This window comes from Ambystoma mexicanum, chromosome 5q (genome assembly GCF_040938575.1).
Source record: "Ambystoma mexicanum isolate Mex_15411 chromosome 5q, UKY_AmexF1_1, whole genome shotgun sequence".
In the NCBI taxonomy this organism is placed as follows: Eukaryota; Metazoa; Chordata; class Amphibia; order Caudata; family Ambystomatidae; genus Ambystoma; species Ambystoma mexicanum.
In genome coordinates, this window is record NC_090933.1 from 1,275,586,204 (window position 1) to 1,275,602,397 (window position 16,194).

The 16,194-nt window shown below is 50.4% G+C and overlaps 1 protein-coding gene across 27 annotated transcripts in view; it reads right to left on the reverse strand.

The window, feature by feature from the left end:
* The window catches only part of SCRIB (scribble planar cell polarity protein), a 1,329,907-nt gene that overhangs the window by 1,094,235 nt on the left and 219,478 nt on the right, over nt 1–16,194 (reverse strand). The gene's annotated exons all lie outside the window — the stretch shown is intronic.

Genomic DNA, 16,194 nt, shown 5'->3' on the forward strand with positions numbered 1-16,194 from the left:
TGCAAAATCTCTTATTTAGATTTGAAAAATGTGTGCAGCTTTTGTACTTCACTAGCAACTTTATAGAAACCTCTCATTTTCGGGTGTTGATTACTTTTCTTAAAGGCAGTTGCACATTTTTCCTATGAATACTCTTCGATTAGTAAAGGCCAACTGATTGAAATGTGCGCATTTCCTTTCAGATATGTTCTTCTGTGACGTCACTCGCCCGTGTGAATGTTAACACTTTTGTTTGTCTTCAGTGACTGTGTGCAAGCAGAATCTGTCCTGTGTATTATAAACAGCCATGGGATGCAACTCGTGGGGGTTTAGGCTGCTCGCGCACCCCTGGCCCGCCCCAATAAATCCAGAGTCTGAGATGCCAGATGTGGAAGTCTAGGAATGAAGTACGGTCCAAGTGCAAGGTGCAGCATACAAGGGGCGTCTGCCAAAATAATGAGGCGTGGGTTAACAGCAGAGATCATGAGACTGGAACAAGCCCGAGATGAGCAATAAACCTGCATGACACTGCCAGGAGTGTGGACCCACCGCACACAATGCAGCAATCGGGGCTGAAAGAGAAGGCCACCGCAGGGACCATCAGCTGTGGACAAAGGGGAGGGCAAGCCCCCATGAACCACCCATAAACCCTGCACTGCTGGCACCCTGCCCTGCGAGCAACAGAGCACAAGTCTTTCACGAGGTCTAATGATTACACCACTGACAAAACAAATTCTGGGGCAACAGTGGTCCAGGGATGAAGGAACAAGTTACTTACCTGTAACTGTTGTTCTCCAGCATGGGTCTGGCATGGATTCACATGCTCATGAATATTCCCCGTCATCAGGTCGGGAATCCTCGGTATAGAAAAAAAAAGAAATCAGTATCAGTTTCGTTTCTGATCTATCTTTCTTAGTAGTAACCAATCACTGGTCTCTGGGTCATACTGCCCCCAGCCAATGACTGCCCTCTCCCTAAGCCCCGCCTCTGGCAGCCATCCTCAGATTTGGTAGCACGTAAAGTGGCAGTATGACCAAGTGAAGAGCCGCAGAGGGGTAGGCGGGAGGGTTCGCATGTGAATCCATGCCAGACCCATGCTGGAGAACAACAGTTACAGGTAAGTAACTTGTTCCTTCTCCAGCATGGGGTCAGGCATGGATTCACATGCTCATGAATAAGAGAATACATAGCAGTACACACATGCACAACCACGGGAGGTGGCAACAAGCTCAACATTAAGCAATACAACAACTCAACATTAAGCATCTCTTACCTCCTCACCAGGCTCACCTTAAGCGAACAGGTTGCGCAGCACTGCTTGGCCGACCTTGGACTCCTCCCTGGAGTCCCTATCGATGCGGTAGAATCTTGTAAAGGTGTGCGTCGACCTCCACATCGCAGCCCTGCAGATGTCCAGCAGGGGCACACCAGACAGGAACGCCGTGGTAGCAGCGATCGCTCTGGTCGAATGGGCTCTGACGGCCGGGCAGCGGTCAGTGTTCCATCCGTTGACAGTGCATGATGCAGCCGGAGAGCCATCTGGAAATGGAAGTCTTCGAGAGAGCCTTCCCTTGATTCACAGTCCCAAAGTTCACAAACAGCTGTGATGTCTTCCGAAAACTCTACGTGCGGTCCACGTAGAACTTCAGCGCTCTAGCTACGTCCAGCGAGTGCAGAGTCCTTTCAGCCGGCGACGAAGGAGACGGGAAGAAAACTGGCAACACCAATGGTTCGTTGAGGTGGAAGTTCGACAGCACCTTGGGCATGAAGGAGGGGTGCGTCGACAGCACCTTGGGCATGAAGGAGGGGTGCGTCGACAGCACCACCCTCTTGTCGTGAAATGTAAAGTATGGCGGCTTGCAAGATATGGCCTGATCTCTCCCACTAGTCGTGCGGAGGTGATGGCCACGAGAAACACTGTCTTCCACGACAGAAACTTCAACGGTGGCGAATGCATAGGCTCAAATGGCCCCCCCACCCCCATGAGCCTGGTCAGCACCACGTTGAGCTCCCACGCCGGGGCAGGGGCCTTCACCAGTGGGAATGATCGGAACAACCCTTTGATAAATTCCTTCACCAGTCGATGAGACCACAAGGACGCCCGTCCCGTAGTTCTGATGTATCGTGAGATGGCGGCCAGATGTATCTTGATGGAAGCGTGAGCTAGTCCAGCCTTGGCTAATGACAGTAGGTACGGCAATACTTGAGGGGCCGTAATCCGCAGAGGGTTAATCTTCTGTGCACTGCACCAGACAGAGAACCTCTTCCATTTAGGTCCGTAGCACTTGAGAGTTGAGGACGCCCTGCCCTTTGCAAGAACCTCTCTGCAGTTGGCCGGGATGTCGTACCCTCCAAACTCTAGAGCTGCAGGAGCCAGGCCTGCAAGTTCAGTGACTCCGGTTTGTGGTGAAGAATGGCGCCTCCTTCTGTGGAGAGAAGATCTGCGTCCGTCGGCAGCTTGACTGGTGTGGACATTGACAGGTCCAGAAGGTCCGGGAACCAGATCTGTCTCGGCCACGCCGGTGCGACGAGGATCATCCTGCACCGGGACCTCTTGAGCTGGTTGATGAGCCGGAGCGGCAGCGGAGGGAACGCATAAAGAAATAGGCCGTCCCAGGAGAACGAGAAAGCATCGCCCATGCTCCTCGGCTGGGGGAACCTGCTGGCGAACCTACGGCGCTTGGAATTTGTTGCCGTCGCGAAGAGATCGATTTGGGGTTCGCCCCATCGTCGGAAGAGTCGATCCACTTGATCCTGGCGTAGTTCCCACTCATGACACGAGCGCAGCTCTCTGCTGAGTGAGTCGGCGATCGTGTTTTCTATTCCTGCCAGATTAAGAGGCACCAGAAACATCCCTTGGGTGACGGCCCAATGCCACAGATCCTGGGCTTCCTTGGATAGGGCAGGGGATCTGGTTCCGCCCTGCTTCCGGATGTAGAACATTGTGGTGGTGTGGTCGGTGAAGATCCTCACCACCTTGCCCTTGAGGGACGGAAGAAAAGACCTGAGGGCCCAGAACACTGCGCGGAACTCCAAGATGTTGATGTGGAGTGACTTCTCCTCCGGGGAGCCAAAGGCCTCTCGCGTGAATATCTCCGGAGTGCGCTCCCCAACCTTCCAGGGAGGCATCCGTTGTCACCGTCACCTGATGAGCTGGGGTGTGAAAGTCCGTGCCCGCCGACAGATGAGAGCGGATACCCCACCACCGGATCGCCTGATGGAACGTCTCGTTGAGGGGGATCCTGTCCTCGAAGCTGCCAGTCGACTGGACCCAGCGGGCGTCGAGGAACTCTTTTAAGGGGCGCATCCGAAGCCTGCAAAGGCGCACCAGATAAATGCAGGAGGACATCATCCCGAGGAGGGACTTGATAGATCTTACCCTGGCCATGTCCGTGGCCAGCAGACACTGCACCTTGCCCAGAATGGTCCTGGTCCTTTCCTCCGACGGTGAGGCCAGCCTTGCCACTGTGTCGAGCTTGGCTCCCAGAAACAGGGCGACTTGCGACGGAACCAGATGGGATTTTGGAAAGTTGGAGAATCCCAGGTCCGTGAGCAGCTGGACGGTCTTCGCAGTGTGCTCCAAGGCGAGCTCCCTTGTCCTTGCCCGGCTGAGCCAGTCGTCCAGGTAGGGGTATACGTGGATCCCCTGTAGGCGCAGCCGTGCCGTCACCGGTGCAAGGCACTTGGTGAACACCCTGGGTGCTGACTTCAATCCGAACGGGAGGGCCTTGAACTGGTAGTGGCGCCCTTGGACCACAAACCTGAGCAACTTTCGTGTCTTTTTAGAATGGGGATGTGGAAGTACGCATCCTCCAAGTCCAACGACGACAGGAAAACACCCTCCTCCAGCTGTCCCAGCACGTGCTGGAGGGTGACCATCCGGAACTTCTGTGCCTTGATGTACTTGTTCAGTCGTCGCAGGTCCAGGATGGGGCGCCATCCTCCTGTCTTCTTTTTTTACAAGGAAGTACCTTGAGTAAACTCCGGTGCCCCGAAGCCTCTTTGGGACAAGCTTGATGGCACCCTTCTTGAGCATCGCCCTTACTTCCAACAGTAGTTGAGGGATGTGATTTTCCTTCCTGGCCACGGGTGGAACGCGAGGGCACTTCTTCTGAAACTCGAGGACGTGCCCTTGGGCCAGGGCATCCAGCACCCAACGGTCGGTGGAGATGGACTCCCACATGCTGACGAACCTCGCCAGCCGGCCTCCCACCGGGGTGCTTCGGCAAGGGGCCCGACCCCATGGTCGGTTCAATCTTGTTTGGAGGCCGCCTTGCCTCCTTGACCTCCCTGTCGACAACGACGGGCACCATCTGAGTTACCGCGTCACCTGTAGGCTTCCTGGGACGAAGATCTTGCCACTTGGCGGTACGTGGAGGAGTCACTGCCGGATCCCTTGGAGGCACCTTGTCTGCCTCCGGAGCTCCGAAAGGACGGCCGTCGTCGTTGGAGCACTCCCAGTGCCCGGGCAGTCTCTGTGTCTGTCTTGATGGCCTGAAGGGACTCATCAACCGCCTTCCCAAACAGGGTGTTCCCGTCAAAGGACATGTCCAAAACCTTGGTTTGTACGTCCTGGTGGAAATCCGTCGCCTTGAGCCATCCTCGTCGTCTCAGGCAAACGCTGTTGCTCAACTGACGGAAACCGGTGTCGGCGATGTCCGTTGCCACCGTGATGGCGTGGTCTGAAGCAATCTCACCTTCCTGTAGGATTTCAAGGGCCTCAGCCCTTTTGGCGTCCGGAAGGAAGTCCAACAGAGGGTCGATTTTGAACCACAATGTCATGTCGTAGCGGGCTACGATAGCCAGGGCGTTGGCCGCCTTGACAGTCGTCGCTGCGGGTGAGCCCGTCCCATCGTGTCCAGCTTCCTGCCCTCGCCGTCCGGCGGGGAAGTTGATGTCGAGGCCGATGCCCCCCCAGCTTTCTTCTTTGCCGCCGCCGAGACGACCGAATCCGGGGTAGGTTGCGCCCGAAGGCACAAGGGGGCAGCGTCGGGGACCCGGTACTTCTTCTCGTACCGGTCCCTTTTTGCCGGCGCCGTGGCAGGGTTCTTGAGGAGGGCGAGCCCCCTCATCCCAGATGTCATCAAGAAGTGGTACGGCAAGGACCGTCTTCCTTTTAGCCTTGCGCCGTTGGTAAAGGAACCCTTCCTTCTCTTCTGGGCAGAGCTCGGATGCCCTGGAAATCATGGCATGGAAGGATCCAATCTCGTCGGGCGGGGATGCCCGAGCAGGGGAGGCGACGGGCTCTTGAGGAACCTCGTCGGCGACACCGTCGCTCTCGTCATCGCCCTCATAGGGATCCCTCCCGATGGGCTGGGCCTCTTCCACGACTTCGATGAGCTCTTCTTCAGAGGTCGTGTCCGTATCCACGATGGCCACCTGCCTCTCCCCCACCTTTTCCAACGAGGACTTGGTGGGGGTCTTCTCAATGGGCCTGAAAGACGACTCCCTCCGCGGTGGCAGGGAGACTGGGTCCTGAGGTCGCCTCCACAGGCTGAGCCAGGGCCGCTGCGACATCCTCAATCGAGGTCTTAGCAGGGTGAAATAAGGCCATCGTCACCTTCTGTACGCCTGGGGCCTTTACCTTGGGGGGGGGGGTCCGAGCCTCGCTCCCCCTCTGGCGGGAATCTTCAAGATCGACCAGGGCCTCTCTAGAAGCTTCACCGGGTTCTCGGACTTCCCCTTACCCGAGGCAGAGCGTTGGCTCGTGGTTGATGGTGCCGGGGAGGATGCGCCCTGCCTGGCAGCCAAGGAGCCCGACCGTTCGGCGCTCCCGGTGCCTGTGGACTCGCGGTGCTTGGCCTTTTGTTGGGCCCCCGTCGCCGGGGCGCCCTCACAAGACTTAGAAGACCGCTCAGACTTTTCTTCTCGCCTGACGGGCTCTTCCCTTCCAGCCAGTTGGCGAGACGGAGGTGGCGATCCTTCATGGTCCGCTCCGACATGTTCCCACAAAACGCACAGGCCTTCTCCGTGTGTGTCTTGTCCTCATGGAGACAGACCCATAACGAATGCTCGTCCTCCTTGAAAACATTATGAAGCTGGCATCCAGGGCAGGTCCTGAACAGCTTCCCGGGCGTCGAGCTTCCTTTCTCCTGGGCCATGCCCGGGGTAGGCCTCGGAACTTCTGGGATCCTCCAAAAGCGTAACTCGACGAAATCTTCATCCTTGAGGGACGTAGAAAACTCCAAAATGGATCCCCGTTGATCGGATGTAGAAACGGTGGAGCTTTAGGCTCTATTTAACCGAAAATTGAGAAAAATCTCCTGAAAAAGCGCGAAAACGCAGCAAAAGCTCGAGAGCTACAGCACGAGGACTCCCAACACTTGAACGTGCGGTAAAAATCTGAGGATGGCTGCCAGAGGCGGGGCTTAGGGAGAAGGCAGTCATTGGCTGGGGGCAGTATGACCCAGAGACCAGTGATTGGTTAATACTAAGAAAGACAGATCAGAAATGAAACTGATACTGATTTTTTTTCTATACCGAGGATTCCCGGCCTGACGGGGAATATTCATGAGCATGTGAATCCATGCCAGATTCCATGCTGGAGAATATCAGTTTCTAAACCACTGATCACCCCCACACCTCTACCACATCAGAAGCGATCCAAACAGATTGGAACACAAGTAAATTCTAAACCTCCTTGTCCAGTTTTGGTAATGTGGACACAACGGCAGGCTCATCTCAGCAAGGTCGTGGATCGTTGATTAGTTGCAACACAGTAAACACAATTACCCAGTGGTAAAAGGGACTGTCCAATCAAGTTTGTTGAATAATACAGTTGATATTTGTATACAGACAGTTCTAGCACACTACAAAATACAGCCACCCTGTATAGGAATGCAAAGGACAGAGTTTCAAAGAAGGATACTGACAGGAGGGTAGTCGGTAAAGTAATTAATTGCAATAGTTCAAGGATACTTGGTTTCAACACAAAGGGAGCAATAGGTCATAAAATGTCACTAGGGACCTTCGGAGAAGGGGCAGAACCATGAAGGTCTTCTCCGACCATGCCTTCGCACACCCAAACATCAACCAGTGCACAGTGCCGCGGGGTTCATGCATTTTCCCCCACCCTGTACAACATATTCACCAGGCCACGGTTACTCATCCTTGACGCACTAGGCATCACCTACACAAATTACGCTGACGACACTCCGGTCCTCATCCCGACTCTCAGGAGACTAGGAATCCGACACCAAAACCTTCATCTCCGTCTACTCTACCATCCAAATATGGAACGCAGAAAACTTGCTTTGTCTAAACGGGGACAGAACTGAACTACTTCTAATCGGCTAGCCAGAAACCCTGAGGAAACTCGACGACCATTCTAGCGCCTTCACCATCGACAACTCTCAAATCTGTTTCCCAAGCCGTCAAAACACTGAGTCTACCTGGACTCCAACCCATCTATGACAAGACAGGTCAATGCCATAGTATCCGCTGCGGCCCATCACTCCAAACTACTAATGACAGCCAGACCTAGCCATAGCTAGAGCCATAATTGGATCCTGACTTGATATTATTAATGGTCCCTAGGTTAGCGTAGTTGACATACAGCACTCCCTCACCAATGTATTCTATGAGTTATCACAGAGTAAACAGTGATTTGTATGCATAGTATTTTATTGAGTAAGACCCAATATGCATTAAGGGTCAAAAAGGTTTAATATATGTGTTTTATCAATTTGTTTAGAAAATAAAAATGTATATGTCTATTACTACATGAGATTTGGGTCTAATTGAGTCTCTCCTCCTGGGTCTCCTGGAGGTCAGTCCAGCTACAATCTGTTAATTTATGTTTTTTTCTTTTCTGCCAGACAGGTCAACTGCTTTATAAATATTAACCATAGCTAGAGCCATAATTAGTTCCTGACTTGATTACTGTAGCGCCCGCCTGGCCGGCACCTCTGCTAAAAACATTGAAAAACTCCAGGTTGTCCAAAACGACGTGCTCCGGGCGGCCATCGGCATCCCAAAAACAGACCACATAACAGCCACTTGGAATCAAGCCCACTGGCTCACAAGAAAGGGTCATCTTCAAACCCTTGGCCTTCACACACAAATGCCTCTACAACACAGCCCCCCCGCCTTATCTCTCGGAAAGCATCTCAAGACCACACACGGCTAAACTCACCAGAACCACATACACGAACTGAATCACAGTGCCCAAGGTCTGGAGGACACGCACCTGATGCTCCAGCTACTCCTTCATTACTGCCTCCCATTGGAACTCGTTACCACCTCACCTCTGAGGAATAACCTCCCACCTAGCCTTCCGTAAAGCGATCAAGACCATGCTTTTCATATGAACCTGCCATCACCCACTATGACCGGGTGCTCACTGCTCACAATCACCAACTACATCCATAAATGACTCGTGTAACTAAAAGAAAGTAATGTATTGTCTCATCTTAACTGCTACAATGAATGTAATCGGTAGTAATTTATGTACCATGCAACCAAGATACATCCTTGTAACAGCACCTCTGACTATGGCCTGCTAGTGCGGTTTATACAATTAAAAAATAAATAAAATAAAACCACAATGTATTTTGTGCTTGTAGACATTCTTGGTGCTCGACAGGACCGAGTCGCTTTCAGGGCACTTTGCAGCTCCTACAACAGAGTTCAAGGCGGGAGACAGCTGAGGGTATCAGGCAGTTCCACAAGCGAGACCGGACAGACTGCTGGAGGCTGGCCTACACTGCGGCTCTGGGGCTAGGAATTGTTTTCTCAGTTCTGGTTGGCAGGTCTGAAGCACTGGTCGAGGCATCTCAGACGACGTTGGTGACTGCGGCGTGACAACAGTCAGTGGTGCAGTCGGTTGCAGCTCGAGGGGCTTGACTGGCTCGAAAATGTCCTTTAAGGTGGATGCTGGTTGATGTTCGTCGATATACGCCTCTTAACTGCTTCACTGGGCTTGTGTTGTCCTTTAAGGCGGGCGGCCCAAATGTGAGAAGCGTGTTCCAGGCAATGGCCTTGTCCTTCGTTTGGTTCAGAGACTGGCACTTCCCATCTGGGAAGCTTGTTTGCAGAGCCTAGCAGGGCACACTGTTGTCTGGGTACTGGTTCTGGAGCTGCTGGAGGGTCCTCTGGATTCAGTATCTCCCTCTTTTCCCTGTGAGATATTTAGGGGAGAGATCTTGCTTCCCTCTTTGGAAATCCTGGCCTTCCTTCACTGGTGGAAGATGCAAGGCAGACTGTACTTTCAGCCAGGGTTCAAATTAGTTATTTTTTTACTCCCTGTGAAGTCTTCAGATATGCCCAAAAGAGGGGCTCAGCCATATTTCAAAGCCAAATGGGCCACAGGGATTGGTGTAGGCTAAGCCTACCTTCATTAACTAATCCTGGGACCCCCACCAACAATCTCTTGTATGCAGGTCATAACCAGAGTGCTTTGCAACAAAAGTGGGTGAAAACATAATTCTTAGTCCCACCCATCTTCCTGTCTGTTGTGGATCAAAGGGTCTTTAGTTAATTGAGTGATCTGTGGTTCCCGATTTAAACGGCAGGTCTCCCTTGAAGCTGTGCCGAGAACAGACCGTCTCCATCAATCCACATACTCGTACCTTCTGAATGGGGTCCCCCTGTGGGGGTTGCCTAGTGTAAACGCATAGTGCCAGACACGATAGGTCGCTGCCCTTGAGTTGAATTCATTCCAATTAGTAGGCGAAGCTACCACCAGCAGCTAACAAATGACAGCGCAGAGCCATGGATCCTTTGTTAGTCAGGTTTTGCCTTCCACCTTCTGAGATGCCTTGATGTACTCTTGGCTGTCATATTCCAACTAGATATGACAGGGAGGATGGCACCTGTAGGCTGTGTCACCCAGAGTAGATGGGTCTATGTGTATGTTCTGCGGTGAGCAAAGGAAAATGTGTGACCCACACATTTTCTGGAGCTTGATCCATCGTCATTCACGCATTTAAAATTTCAAAAAAAGCCCAGGAGAGCACATACGCACTATGCGGATGGTCGATTTCCTCACAACTACAAGGGCACGGGTCCGGCGCACTTCAGTTAGATGCTACTAGGGTCCGGTGAGTACCTTTCAGAGAGATAAACAGATATGGTGATGGGGCGGGAAGATGGGACCAACTAGCCACAAAATATCTGGAGCGGGGTCAAGTTGCATCTAGCGTGCCACCAGAAGTACATAGTTATGGAATCCTTAAAAGAGCTGTGGCCTATACAAGTAGAGGTGAAGCTCAGTTATAAATCCATACAGAAGTTTTCGAACCTGCCATTGAAGGGGAGACAATTCATTTAAAAACAGTGCAATAAAGACAACATAACCAGTCGAAAAGTCTACAATCAAAAAATGAATTATAGAAACTAAAACAAACTACAAGATACCGGCAGCTTCCAATTGCTGCTGAATGGCCTACTGAAAGAATTAGCAATTTCTTATCCAAGTGAGATAGCTCAAGGGGTTCGCGCGGATGCGATGTGTACAAGATGGAAGTTAAGATCGCTCTACCAAACCAGGGCTAACATCCACTGCATTCTATCCATAGGTACAAATTAAACATGTGCACTGTAAGCAGTAGCCACCCCACTCCATCTCCTGAGAGTTAGGCCTGGGCTGCTCTGTTACGACTGCCACTTGGAGATCCTGGTATGCTTGAGGGAATCACTAGAAGTGCCCAACTCAGGAAGATGGACCTACAGACCCGGACCAGAGGACTTATGGGAAAGACTTTTTGTGCAATATGTAACAAGAGTATATTAAACATGTAGCACACATGATCCTATCCTTAATCATGCCAACCCAATAAAAGGCTATGCTCCTCGTGTACGTCATATCAATAAGTGCTCTCAATTCCCTGGCATCTTCAATGTGGACTTCATGACAGGCAGCACATTTTACCCGTGTACTTTGGGCACTGTCCACACTCGTAGGGACAGCTGTTGGTCGAAGAAGCACTGCAAGCTGCGCTACTAAACCATGCTGCCGCCCACCAAGAAGGATCAGTGGACAGACGAATAAAGAGCCAGGAAGAGGCAGGACATAAAAGACTCAGAAAGCCTTTCAGAAATGGCCGCCCCGGCCGAGCGGCAGGGTTCCCATCGGCAGACAAAGCCCGAGCAGCAGGCCGTGAAGGGCTGGCAGAAAGGAGGCATTAGCAGCCTGCGGCTGACATTCAAAGGTAGCCATTGGTGCGAGGCGCCGGTTCTCCCATACAGGCTGTAGTGCCTTGCGCCAGAGCCTGCCTGGGCCCCCAGGGGAGTGGCTTGCACTGCTCTGCCTGCCCACCACAGACAGCCCTAGGGCCAGGACGAACTCCCAGGTATAGAGTACACAAAAACAGCGCCAAAGTAGTGAAGCCAATATAATACACAGAAAGAACACAGCACTACAAATGAAATCTAGCCTTCTCCACTGATTGCTGGACGGCAAATGTTGAGTGGGAGCGCAGATTTAGTCATTTAAACAGGTCTGCCTTCTACCCCCCCAGCCCCCCCTTCTATGCACAGAGCCTGCATGCTTCCGTAAAAAAAAAAAAGTTCTTTGGCAATCTTTTGCTATTCACAAGAGCAAATCTAGCCTTACTCGCGACTGCTCATCAATCCCGAGGAGGGCTTCTTCCATCCATGAAGTCACTGCCTTAGACAGCCACAACTCCGATTTTGAGGATACTTGCATGCTATAATCAGAAGCCTATTCAAAAAGAAGGTGTTGATCATTAGTTACATCAAGGATAAGAAAATGAAATTCCGTTGCTACATAGACCACAACTACTGCTGGAATAAATATATGCAATTAGATCTTGCTTTACGTTCTTATTAAGCTCCACTGAAAAAGTGTATTACTGTTACTCATCGAACCGGAAGGAGTACTTGATTCCAACCTGGATCGAGATGTGAGGCGAGCCGTGGAAGTCTTCAGAAAACCCAGATCCCCTGATCTCAAAAGAATCAGGCTTCCTCTAGAGAGGGGCTCTTTTCCACGGCGTACCACTCTGCTATTATGTAAAACAAGACAGAGTAGTCTATAGTGTAAAAGAGCGGAATTGAGCACACCACCAAGCAATGCTGCAAAGAATACAAAAACTGTTTTGAGTATAATGCCAACCTGGTGTGAATGGTATAGAATTATTGAATATAATAGAATCACTAGTACCTGAGATAGTGGAAATGAAGGCCTTGAGAGGAAGTCCCGTGTCAGTTCAGAAGAATGTTCAGAGTTCCAAATAATGGATGACAACGAAAGGACAAAATAACAAATGGAATGGTTAGTATAGGTAGAATAACCTGAACGGCACGAGGGACGCACAAGGACCGGGTTGGTGCAAGACTGGAAAGCGTTCGTACTACACTTTAGTGGAAAATACACATCTTCACAGGATGTAACAGTCAATTAGATGAGGTAAAAGTAAATCCTTAATTAGTAAGCAGGACTGGAATTGGACTAAACTGATAGGAGACTGAATTCCGCTGGAAACAAGGCTCTTGCTGAAAGAAGAAAACTGAAGACGAATCAGTTTTCAGCGGGGAATGGTGTGTTGAAAAACCTGGTAGAACAGGTTGAGCGGGGCTCAACAGGAGCTCGGCAATGGAAGGAGACTGCGAGCGGATTCAAAAACCAAGGCAAAGTACCGAAGGACAAATCCAAGAAGCAAACAGGAGACAGAAACCAAGGTCTGGTACCGGTAGATCAATTCACAAAGCAGGATACTCGGAGGGTGATCCGAAATGGAACAAGCCGTAGGAAGGCTACGAAAAGGAACGCCGTAACGATCAATTAGCAGCAACGAAGCTCCCGCGGCTGACCGCTTTTAAGGAACAAGGAGCCGTGGCTTCCGTGAAAGCGAGGCACGTCTGGTCAGCTGACTAGGAAATCTACGTGACCCAAACAGTTTCCAAGGTAACTTGTAACGCTGCCAGAACGGATTCCCCGATTGCGAGATACTCCGTGGGAACGATCTTTTTGGTAACGTTCTTTGTTGCTGCCGAAGCGTAACAATTACACATTTGGACGTTACTCGATCATACCGTTGATTCGATAGTACTAAAGCTAAAATGATCTCATGTTTATTTTATGGGCCTGAATACAATAATTCAAGGATTGATGAATCCAAGCTTGCAAATTGTGCCCCTCTTAATGTAACAAGATGTGAATTGGGGCTCAATTCTCTACTATCCCTAGTTGAGTGGAACCGCCTCTCCATACTTGAGACCATTTGTGATCCTCTGGCTTACTGCTTATTTGCAACATTAGATAAATTAACCCTTAGCAGTTTATGTCCCGTTTTCAATGAATGGGCGACTACGCAGATCTGTTGATGTGGTTAGATTTGGACCTTGTGACTTTAATTGATGTAATGTAAAAATAATGTATAAAGCGCACATATACCAACTAGGGCATCATGGCGCTACAGGATCAGGAGACTAGACAGAAGAAAAGAAACGGGAGACTGGGAAATCAACCAGTGCTGGATTATGCTGGAAAAAGATTGGTCTTCAAAGCCTGCAAAAGGAGAGATGATTCTCCATGGCACGCAAGGACAAAAGGAACGGCGGCCCACAACAAGGCTGCTGCAACTGAGAAAGAACGGCCACCCCGCAAGCATGCTTGAAGTGGGGGGACGGTAACCCTCAGGGAAGAAGCATGAATATAAGGTCGAAATTTAGTCTGCAAAAATTCCAGCCCTTTACCATAGAACGCACGATGGACCACACAGAGGGCCTTACATTTTATGTGCTTGGCCACTGGGAGCCAGTGCAGTTTTAAAAGAATCCGAGTGGTCCAGCAGAACCGAGGAGCCCCGACTGCTAGTCGAGCTGCAGAATTTTGCAGTATTTGCAATTGCTAAAGAAGCAATGCCAGCTTCCACACGGGAGGCAAAAAACACATTTACCTTGCATAATCGCCAGCTGGTAGGGGGCGGTAGCCTGACGGAGAGCTAGTCGGGGCAAAGTGTAAGAAATGCGCCACTTGTGCTCAGCTTGCCTACAAGCAAGCCGCAGCTTGGCCAAATCGGCTGAAAACCACTGCATAGAGGGACGAGCACACGTTTACAGACTAGAAGGGGTGCCAAGGCCTCTGCTGCAGAGGACACAGCCAAAGCAAGAGTCCGAACATTTAAGGATGTACCCTCTGGATGCCGTGAGCGCTAGCCAAGGAGATGTATGACTGTTTAATCCTGCCCCAATGCCTTTTAGGAGGACAGGGTAGAACCAAAGGACAAGAGATAGGTTGGGAAGTTAACCAAAAAAGGAATAATAACATGGTCAGAGCACAGAACGGGTAGCTGAGCAAAAGTCGTCACCAAAGAGGACGGGGAGAAAATAAGATCAAGAGTGTTACCTAAACGGTGGCTAGGGTCAACCACTGACTGGGTAAAACCCAGCTCTGAAAAAGCATTGATGAGGCGAGGGGCCTGTATGTCAGTGGGGTCATTTGGGTGTAAGTTAAAATCGCCCAGGACCATCAGAACCTAAAACGAATGTCTGAGGTCAGCCACCAGTTCAGATAAAACAGAGCACAAAAGTAAACCAAGTCAAGGGGGGCGATAAATCAATAAGAAATTAAGAGTACTTTTAGGGGACACCACAACCGGGAGTGTGAAGAAAACGCAATGCAGAGCAAGACAAATTAACATGGTGGATCATAGCAATCCCACCTCCTGCCCTAGGAGAGACCCTATACAAATCAAGGGCCAAGTAATCCGAAAGCAGGGCGTGGACCAGAACAGGAGCCAACGGGGCTTTAAGCCACGTATCCGAAACAAATGCCAAGTCGAGAGAACAAGCCTGCAAAAGAGTGTAGCGATCGGCAGCATGCGCAGGGAGCGAACACACGTTAAAAAGCAGACAGTTCACCTGCCACAGACGTCATGTTCTGAATGGCATGACCCGGGAGGAGGGTGTGGGGGTGACAGTATTGGAAGGTGCCCTGTGCGAATAATGAAGAGGTGCACCGCCATAGGGGGTCGCCCTCAGCATGTCTGCAGCGTGGATGAGCGCAGATGGGCCCGACTTTGGCCAGACTTTAGCCAGGCGGAGGCGCTTCCACTGTAGCCGTCCATCGCGCCTCAGAGGAGTGGAGGATTAAATTAAATATACACATTATTGGGAGGGGCACTGTAGAGCTAAGTCAGCTGCCGCCCAATGAGGGAAAGTAAGACAAAATAATAGACTTCCAAAGGGAACGGGCCCTGTGCAAGTTAAAAGGACAGGCAACCTCGCACTGACTGCAGCGGAAACGCGGCAGTCAGTCCAAGGCAATTAAATAATTAAATGAAATAAACAAGAATAACTAAATTAAATCATGCGAGAGAGCGGAATGCTGATTGCACAAATCAAATATTAATAGAAGCGCCGACGCAGATAGCCCGGAATAATCACGGAGCCAATACAAGAAACACAAATATATAAGTAAATATAAAACCAGTACAAGGAAGCAGTGCACAAGTCCCACAATTATTAATGGCAATCTTGTGAAAAAAAGATGATGCGCGCAAATTGGATCTCTAGTATGGCCCTGCGAGAAACGATAGGCTTCCCTTATTCACCCAGGGATTCTAAACCTCTGTTGAGAAATATCTCCCCAAATGTCCCCCGTTGCCAAGAGCAACCATTCTCTGGGAGACTAAGATGTAACCTGTTGCCACCCTTCCTTGAGACGATGCACATGCTGCCAGCGCCAAGAGGCAGAGGCGCCAGGAGAACATGTTTCCTTGCAGTGTCCGAGGATTCAAAGCCAGTGGGAATACCACCTGGCGCCATTTGTCTGACAACTCTATGTTGTTAACTACATCATTGCGGGATGGCATTCTTTCAGGCGATCTCGGGTCCTTACCTCTAGCTGCTGCTAGACATGTTATTACATTATTAAATGCGTTTGAGGCTGATGCTAATCTGTGAACAGCTCTAATCTTAGCTGCTATACATTTGAGTAAATGTGTTCTAGGATGATTTTAATTGGCATAATATTAAGTGTACATGCGTACTCGTCCTCCATTTTTGTATATGATATGGAAGATAAGCACCGTGTAATACTGGATAACATTTATAACTTTTTTAATTTTAAGAAATGTATTTCTAAGAATATTCCCATTTGCCTTTCTTTCTCGCGTCTGTTTTTGTAGCATTTTCTTTTTGTGCACGCTTTTTGCTTCTTAGTTAAACAGGAAGCTCCTCCACTAACCACCGCACCTGGCGTAAACCGAGCCCAGAACTGCTAAACACAGTCACCAAGTCATTAACAGC